The sequence below is a fragment of the Chroicocephalus ridibundus genome, chromosome 2 (genome assembly GCF_963924245.1).
Source record: "Chroicocephalus ridibundus chromosome 2, bChrRid1.1, whole genome shotgun sequence".
NCBI classification, from domain to species: domain Eukaryota; kingdom Metazoa; phylum Chordata; class Aves; order Charadriiformes; family Laridae; genus Chroicocephalus; species Chroicocephalus ridibundus.
The window spans coordinates 7014030-7023117 of record NC_086285.1 but is presented as its reverse complement, the minus strand read 5'-3'; the positions used below and the strand labels follow the sequence as shown (position 1 = coordinate 7023117).

General features: G+C 51.4%; 1 long non-coding RNA gene across 1 annotated transcript; it reads left to right on the top strand.

Annotated features, from left to right (window-relative positions):
- Positions 1–2864: 2864 nt before the first annotated feature.
- LOC134511032 (uncharacterized) lies at positions 2865–7357 on the top strand. The gene is made up of 3 exons (XR_010069771.1): positions 2865–4988; positions 5332–5452; positions 6773–7357. It is a non-coding gene; the product is annotated as an uncharacterized LOC134511032 (long non-coding RNA).
- The last annotated feature ends 1731 nt before the right edge of the window (positions 7358–9088 follow it).

The following is a 9088-nucleotide window of genomic DNA, read 5'->3' as shown; positions in this document are numbered from 1 at the left end:
GCGCCAGATACTTCACGTGCCTCTTGACGGTCTCGCGCGTGCTTCACTGGAGTGTTACCCTTTGGAAGAGGGACCCGGTCATTGCTCTTTGCATTGTAGTTCTCTTTTCCCCATTATTTGAATTATTTGTGGTTTTTAATTCAGCCTTCCACTTTCCTTTTCCTCTTGGTCCTTTCAGCTGAGAGGTGACAGATCTCTCGCAGTGCTCCCGCACACCTACAGACGGCTGAAACAGGTCGCGGTGCTACAGATACGTCTCCATCCGTAGCGAAAACCCTGGGTTGGGACAGCAGCAGCCGTATGTGAGGAGCTCCAGGTATCTTCCCGTTCTGCCGACAGCTTGCCATTGCGACACCAGCAGAAGTGCCACGTGTGACTCTCCTTCAGAGGCTGCTGTGGAGACCAGCTGCTCCCTCACTCGGTACCTCCTCGGGCCTTCTGTGCCCCCTTGAATTCCTGCAAGCCCCAGTTACCATGACTTTCATGCCTCGTGGCTCACCACATAGACTAGACTCCCTATAGAGTTTCCAGCTCGGTTTGAGCGTGGTTGGTGTTCCTCAGCTCCCCTTGGAGGGTGGCAGCAGGTGGTGAACGGTGAAACCACTTCCAGTGCTGGGCTGTGCTACCGAGTATGTTCACCTGCTCGTCTTCTGCTGGTTTCCTCGGCTGAAGAACTGGGGAGTCTAGCATACGGCAAAAAAATGTGCTTCCTTTACAATAGGAAAGAGAAGACAAGTAACAATGAGGGGGTGGGGCCTTACACGCTTGTTTGAGCCACCTCCGTAAGTAATTGCTTCAAGATCCGTCCTGAGAACTGTGCTCATGTCTGTGTCCCTCTGTCATTCCTGTTGCACGCTTAATCACTTCCCCATGTCCATCTGTAGCGACATGACAAACCTCTGGGATGCAGCTGAGCAGCAGGAGTCCTGGAAATGGAGAAGTCTGCCCTTTGTTCCTCCACTGTTTTAATACATTTGTTTTCAAAGCTAAATAACCAAATCGCGAGGGCAGCTGACGACTGGGCCGTCCGCAGCCTGATCACTCATACAGTGATTTTCTGATATTCCCTTGACTGTCTACTCTTGATTGTGACGGCTGGTCTTGAGCCGAGGTGGTCTTGAGCCGAGGTGGACGTGGTGGTCAGTAGGAGGCAGAGGGAAGGGAAGGCAGGGCAGAGCTGCCGCTGTGCTCAAGGGCTTCGGGCTCCGCTCACTGCACTTTTGGCATTTGGCCTTTTGAGGGCAGACTCCTTCCGCGGTGTCAGTGGCCAAAAATGATGGGGGATATGAATCAAGTGTCTCTGACCCGTAATAACCGTCTTTTTGCTTGTGGTACTAAGACACCCATTTAAAATGAGTTGTTGTTGCGAGCGTTATATTGACAGCGGTGCAGCGTGAAGCTAATGATTTTTCCTAGATAAGGCTTTTGACAATAATGTTTGAGAGTGCCTTTAGGTTGACCAACCAGGTTCTGTATCTGCTCTGAAGACAATTTTAACTCCAGCTTCTTCATCAGTCTCACTCTGGGTGAGGATTTAACGCTGCGCTGATGTCTTGCAATGCTCTTGCTTTGCATCTGTAAACAGAACATACCGGGGGGAATTCAAAGTTCTGCTTGTTATTTTTGTATGGTCGGTTCACTTCGGAGCACCATTTTGCAATTTTCAGTTTGTCCTGTAGTAGTAAAGATGGGTCTCATGAGCTGGCTGTGCTAAGTGCTGCGCTGACCCGGGGAGGAACAATCCCTGTCCTGAAAAAGTAACGAGTATTAGATATGGCAGGCAACAACTGGAAGGGGAGAAGCTACACACCCAGAAATTCAAGGATTTCTTTCATCAAAGGGCTTCAGAGGTGCTGCAGCACCCAACTTTGAGTGTCCTTTCCAACACGGGAATCAGCTCCCTGACAGAGACGCTCAGGTGTCCTGTAAAATAAATGGAGGCAAGTAGGTAACAAAACCCAGAACTTGCAGAAGACGGCTAATCTGGCCAGCAGTGACTGCTGGAGGAGATGGGCACTGGGTTTCTGTGAGGGTTTTCAGTCATGAACCTTTTTTTTGGAATTGGCTAGGCAAGCTGAGCCTCTGTCATGGAAAACCATTAAATAGCGGTTCTTCTGCCACTACACCACCTGGTTCAGCGAGATGTCCAAGCAGACATGCATTCACAGCCTGCTCTGGTTCAGTTCATGGACTTGAAGCCACTGATCTTTCTAGTGGAAACTTCCAGTTTATACAAACACCACCAAGCTGGCCAGCTAGGGCCGTGCTGTCCCCAGGCTGCTCACCAGAGAAGCAGCCACATCAGCCCCGGAGCTGATATTCCTGTGTCAGGAATAGTGTGGTGAGCCGGACTAGGGAAGTGATCATCCCCCTGTACTCGGCACTGGTGAGGCCCCACCTCGAGTACTGCGTTCAGTTTTGGGCCCCTCACTACAAGAGGGACATTGAGGTGTTGGAGCGTGTCCAGAGAAGGGCTACAAAGCTGGTGAGGGGTCTGGAGGACAAACCTTATGAAGAACGACTGAGGGAGCTGGGGTTGTTTAGCCTGGAGAAGAGGAGGCTGAGGGGAGACCTTATCACCCTCTACAACTACCTGAAAGGAGGTTGTAGGGAGATGGGGGCTGACCTCTTCTCCCTGGTGACAAGTGATAGGACGAGAGGAAACGGGTTCAAGTTACATCAGGGGAGGTTTAGATTGGATATCAGGAAACATTTTTTCACTGAAAGGGTTATTAAACATTGGAACAGGCTGCCCAGGGAGGTGGTGGATTCACCATCCCTGGAGGTGTTTAAAAAAAGGGTAGATGTGGTACTTAGGGACATGGTTTAGAAGTGGTTTTTGTTAGGGTAGGTTAATGGTTGGACTTGATGATCTTAAAGGTCCCTTCCAACCTCAGCGATTCTATGATTCTATGATTTGAAGGTCTCTTGCTTTCCAGACACCTGTGCCAGTGGGTGGAACGGGTTGCTGAAATTGAGCAGCCTTATTTTGGCTGTCTTTGGTGGGAGGTCTCCATGGCGAAGATGCTCCGAAGATGCATCCCAAGTAGGACCAGCCAGGTGGATAAAGCAGAGCTGCTTAAAGATGGGACGGCGGAGGAACAGGGAGGGATTTTTTTTGGCGGCAGCTTGCAGAGAAGCAGGGACCTCTGGTACTGTAATGCCTGAGCGTTTAACCCGTGCCAGTTTGTGTGAAGAAACCCCTCAAAGTCTCCTGTGCCCATCCTGGTCCTGTGGGTTTGTTGCCCAGCAGTGGAGCTGTGGAGGAATTAGATATAAACCCCAAAGTGCTCTTGCTAGTAACCTGGATCAGTGGGGAAGCGAGGAGCAATTTTGTTATTTTTGAACCGTCTTCTGCAGTCACACGGGAAAAGCTTTTCTCACCATGCAGCAAGGAAATGTAGGAAATGTTCCTTTTTCTTTTGCTCGATTCAGGTCCATCTAATCAGCTCCACCTACACAGTGGCGGTATAGCCAGTTCTCACACGCTTCCTAATAGCCATCTGCCTGTGCAATTAATGGCTTGTCTGCTTTTGCCGTAGCTTGGAGGAAAAGACCGAACAAGAGCTTTGAGTATTTGCTTAAAATATCTGAAGTGTCCGTGTGGATGCTCCGGGATGGATCGTCAGTGCTGGCGACGAACAACCCCCACTTTCCCACATTGTAAAAAATTACAGAGCAACTGGCCTTTTCCATCATGCCCTTCAAACAGGGCAGGTTTCCCACCTGCCGTGTGAAAAATTAACAGCTGTGGCAACATAATATTCCTAAAATACTCACTTCCAAGAGCTGAACGCGAGGCTTTTGGTGTTGGTTTGAGAGGTACGATGGCTGGCATCCCGGCTTCCTCGCCGGCGAAGTCGGTAGGTGGGGAGAGATGCAGAAAACAGCTCTGGAACGAAGTGCTTCCAACTGTTTAAGAACCAGAGTGGAGGTGTTTGGCAGATCCCAGAGGTAAATTTGGTTTGTGTCAAGAATCAATATTTCCCAAGACGGCAAATAAAGACCCGTACAAGCTTTCCCTAGCAGCTCCCAGCAGCCGAGGGGACAGGGATGGTCATCGAGGGAGGATGGAGCCACCACCCACCGAGCTGCTGGTGCTCAACAGCCTTAAGTCCTGTCCCATCTTAGCATGGATGCATCGATCTGGAGGAAGACCAGCCCGGCTCCCTGCCAGCCTCCTGTTACTCCCATGCATTACAAAAACATATGCATTCTTTCCTCCACGGCTGTTTTTGACCCAGCTGATGCTCTTTGGTGCCGCACTGCCTCCAAAAGTGGGGTGGCCATGCCTGAGCACCTGGGGAGCCACGGCAGGACACCAGCACGGTGAAATGAACCCGTATTTGGATTAGACAGCCTGGCTGTAAAAATGGGCTTGATCTTGCATTTGATTACCAGAGCGTTCCAAGGTACAAGGTGAGCTCAAACTAAAGTGTGCAAAAGCAAGGCGAGAAAGCGGACCTAACTGGCGACGGTGCTCGAGGGGAGGATGCCACATCTTGTCCCTCAGCCATCAGCAGGTCCCTTGGGTTGAACATAAGCTGCTTCTGTGGTAGCTGAAGGACCTTCTGCAGAACATCGGCCCTGTGATACTACCCTGCAAGGTGGGCAGGTGGGGATGTGCCTGCGCATGTATACGCATACGCTGGTCCCAAAAGGAGCCGGGCCAGGAACGTAGGGCTTGCTGCAAGCACCGCATCTGTGATACACGCAATCTGTTTCCTTTCGTCACATGTGACTTCATTTTCCAGTCTCCTCCACCTCTGGGTACTGAGGCTTCAGCCATTGCCTGTCTAACTTTGCCTACATCTCCACAGGCTGGATTTCGTCATCTGCAAGGAGACCCCCCTCCTCTCCCGTTCCTGTGAAGGAGGGAAAGGGAGACAGCATAAGCACTCTCCTGCTTATTTATTTGGGACATAATGTTGCACCCGACTGAGCTCACCTCAAGCTGGGACGTGCAGCAGCTGGAGCTCCAGAAAAAGGTGCTGGGCTTCACCCAACTTGATTTAACTGCATCTTGAAGACAACCCTAGTGCTATGCTTTTATTAGCTGTATTGTTATATTATTAGTTTGTCAGACTGACTGTCCTTTCCAGTCAAGGGAAAGCTAATCGGAGAATCCAATAGTGCTCACTTAGAGCTCGGGAGCCCGTGGCAAGAGATGTGCTGGTGATGGGGCAGCCTTTCCCCACTGCCACCCCCTGCCTGGGGGGACTTTGGAGCCCTGCAAATACCTGCCAGGGTTAAGGAGCAAACAGAGTGGTTGCTTGGCGTGTCTTATCCTGGGTGACAACGCCTGAACCTTTCCTTTTTGCTTTGTCACAGGCGTCCTGTAACGTCAGGCAAGTGTAACCGGGAAAAGCCGCACAGGGAGAAGCTGCGCAGGAGCAGCGAAAGGCTGCGGTGAAATCTCCCCATCCTCCCTCGTCCCAGCTCCGGTCTTCAGGTGTGTTAACGTGCGGGGAGACTCCCGTGGGTGGGAACGCGAAATGTGTGTTCACGTGGAGTTAGGATCGGCGTGTGGCTGTGTGGGAGAGGAGTTTTGGCTCCAGGGTTATGTTTTCATTACGTGAGCTTTCTGCTGTAGCGAGTGGGAGATTTCAGGAAAGAAATCAATGTTCCTGCCATCGGGATAAGTCCCAGCGGTAGCAGTGCAGCACCCTCGCCATCTCCCTTGCCTGTCTTGAGCCCTTGGCGAGGAATTAGGTGTCCAAGGCAGGCCACATCCTTCTTGCCAAAGCCATGTGTATAAAAAGCAGAGGCGCGTATTGGAGAGGCTGGAGGGCAATAGCCAAACACCCCTGCACCCAGTTTGCACCGGGGATTTCAACTCCAGGTTCCCACTCCCAGCAGGAGACATTTGCCATAGGATCATAGGTAGAAGTGGGATGTGAACTCTCCTGCCAAATCATTTCTGCTGTCCCTAAATTGCTCAGAAGCTTTGGCTGTTGTTAGGCCCACGAGGGAGGATGCAGTCCTCTCGGCAGAGCTAACCGGTGGTGCGAAGTGCGAGTCTCTGCCCCGCCGAGGCTGTAAGTGCCGTGAAGAAGTGGGTGAGATTGTGCAGGAGCGTGTTTGGTGTGTGTGGGGGGGTGGTCGCACAGAGCAGCACCCTCCGGGACTGCAAGCATGAACGGGAAATCCCGTAGGATTTCCCATGGAGTCCTGAATTAAAACCAGAGACGCTCCCATTACGTGTGATAAGACTTCAGGGACTTAAAGATAAGGCCAGGTGATTATTTTTTTTAACGCGAGATGCGCTAAGCACATTATTGAGGCCAGCCATTCCCACGCTCTTTTACCTGCCCAACGCTCCCCTGAGCGTGACCTTCCTCACCCCCATGGTCTTCCTCACCCCCACATACTCTTCCAAAGCAGCAACTTTGCTTTGTTCTCGCCCCTTTGTACCCCTCCCCGTCGGAAGCTGCCATCACCAAAGCGAGCGCGTTGCTCTTACTAATAGCAAAGTAATCAATTTGAGTCACTGTATACATTAGTAATGGCCATGTAATTCTAGTGCAAATTAGGTTTGGTCAGGCTGCGAAGCCCGAGACATCTCATCTTCCTGAGCAGAGCTTGGATTTACTGTCCTCTGGGGAAGGCCACAGCGAAACGCCCCCCTACCCCCCTCGCAAATCCTCCCTTGATTGGATACAGTATGGTCGTCTGATTAAAATTGTGCAGTGGTTCAGAAAATGATTTTCAGCCAGTGCTTCACAGTAAATTACTTTTTTTTTTTTTTTTACTTTTTTTTTTTTCTCCCAAGACAACAAATTTTTACCTCAAGTACAGCTGGACGCTGAAATGAGAAGCTCAGGAAAAGCAAGACACCAGCGAGGCAAAGACGGGGAGCACCCGGCAACGGTGACACCCTGCCATGGGCCACCCCTGGTGCGCCGACAGGCATCTCCCACCAGCCCAAAGCCTGGCACCCACGCCCACGTTGATGCTGCCTGCAACACCCAATTCCCTTTTCCCACCAAGTCAGGCCCCTGGCAAGGTTCGCGGGTGCCACAGGTAGGTGAGGAGCATCTCCTGTGGGCAAATATCCCGGTACCCACCGCTGTGCCCCCCCGTGGGGTGTCCCCTTCCTGACGAGTCTCATCTGTCCCTGTCACCAAACCACTTAGGGAGCAGAGCATGTGTCCCTCCTGCCACCCTCCCCTCCACCCAAACAGCCACTGCCGCCGCTGGGGCAAGGAAAGCCCCAGAGCTACGTGCCCATCAGCGCCAGCCATGCAGCGTTTTCCAGTCCCGGGTGTTAAAACCACCCACTTCACACTGAACCGTCACTGAAGGAAATGCACAATTTTTCCTCAGTCCAAGGAATGGGGTCTCCTGCTTTCCACGTGAGCACCTGGAGACCCATCTGTCCCTGATGCCTGATTCTGCACTAGCTCGCTCATCCAAAACACTGCTGATGTTCTTCTGCACGGGGAGAGCTGCCCGCTCCCTTCTGTCCTGTGGCAAGGGCTTGGCAGGGAAGAATGTGTCTTCCAAGATGGATCTCCCATTTCTCGGGTTGCCCAAAGGAGGGTCAGGAGTTGCACCCCTCTGCCAGGGTTTCTTAAAGAACATCTTTGTTGGTTGGACTTGATGATCTCAAAGGTCCCTTCCAACCATGAAGATTCTATGATTCTATGATCTTAAGCATCTGCCTTCAGGAAGATGTCTTTGCTTGTGACTGTGATGATGGCAATACTGTCCCAATTTCAGCACATTCAAGCCTTGAGGAGGGGTGAGATTTAAGCCTGCAGCAATCAGCCCTTCCTGGTGGCCTTCCATGGACCTCGTGCTCACCTTATCGGTGTCCGTCCTGTGCACTGGGTGCTAGGCTGGGTCTCCAGGCAGTGGTCACCCAGCGGTGGGCACATCTGGACTCAGCCTCGCTCCAAGCAGCTCCCACCCCGCGGCAGAGGGCTGTGTCTGTCTGTCTAAGGAGGTCGGATACGGAATTACAAACCAAAAGCTAAATGCCACGTAACTGGTGGTTAGTGGTGGGGAAAAGGGAGATGGGATTTCTTTAATTAGAGCTGGATAATTTATTGACGGTGAGCTCAGGTGTCGATGTGTCTGTCTGTCATTTGAAGTGTCTCTCAGCCAGCGGTACAGCATGGCTTATAGGTGGTTACGCCCAGCTGAAGGTCTGAATTTATCATCCTTTTTTTGTCTTCCTGGAGGGACTGTGACAGCCCGGGGGAGGGGGACAACAACAGACAGTAAACCAGCTTTCTGTATGCTATCTTTATTTAGGAAGTATGTTTGCATTCAAATAAATGCAAATCTGATTTCCTCCCTTTTGAAAAAACAAATTTAAAAGTCTGTCGATGGCAATGAACCATCTGACTCTAACAACCCTGGAAGGAGAAGAAAATTTGCTCGTGGTGCAAAATAGTGTAGAATCTTCGCCACAACCGATCCCAACTTCCCAGCTTGGCTGCGGCACGGGCTCTCTCCGCTCCGTATTCGCTCCCTGAGAAGTGGGTAGTGTGGGGGAGGGAAGGGCTTGTTTATTAATTTAAGAAAATATGTTTCCCAGCATATTGGCACCGAGACTGGAAAGGAGCAGCTCGGTTGCCCACTCCCTCTGCCGGTCCCCGCAGGATCGTTCCCCACCAGGGATGATTAGTGCCTTCGTCTGTCCAGTTTGAAATGTCACATTTCCGTCGGCAATTAGCAGGAGCTTTTATCCGCGGGATGTTTGCGTGTGTCTGAGGGGGTGGTTTCATTCCCTCCAGGTGAATGTTTTAGTAAGCAAGGTCCAACACATAACACAAATACTTGAAAAGAAACATTTTACTATTACTAAAGACTGTTACTGCGGCTTTTACGACCTTTTAGAGATCCCTGGGAACCTGAAAGAAGGAGTGGGCTTATAAAAGGAAGCGTGACCTTGTTTTTAAGCTGGGGCAGAGGAGAGAGGCGGTTTCAGCGTGCTCAGTTCCCAAAAGGAGCTGCTCTCGCCCTTGCAGGGCTTCCCAACGCCAGCCTGCTGGGACCCAGCAGCAGCAGATGCTCCTCCTGAGACCACCTTCAGGCAGCTGGTGGCACAGGTCCACCACATTTTGGTGGGGACAGGCAG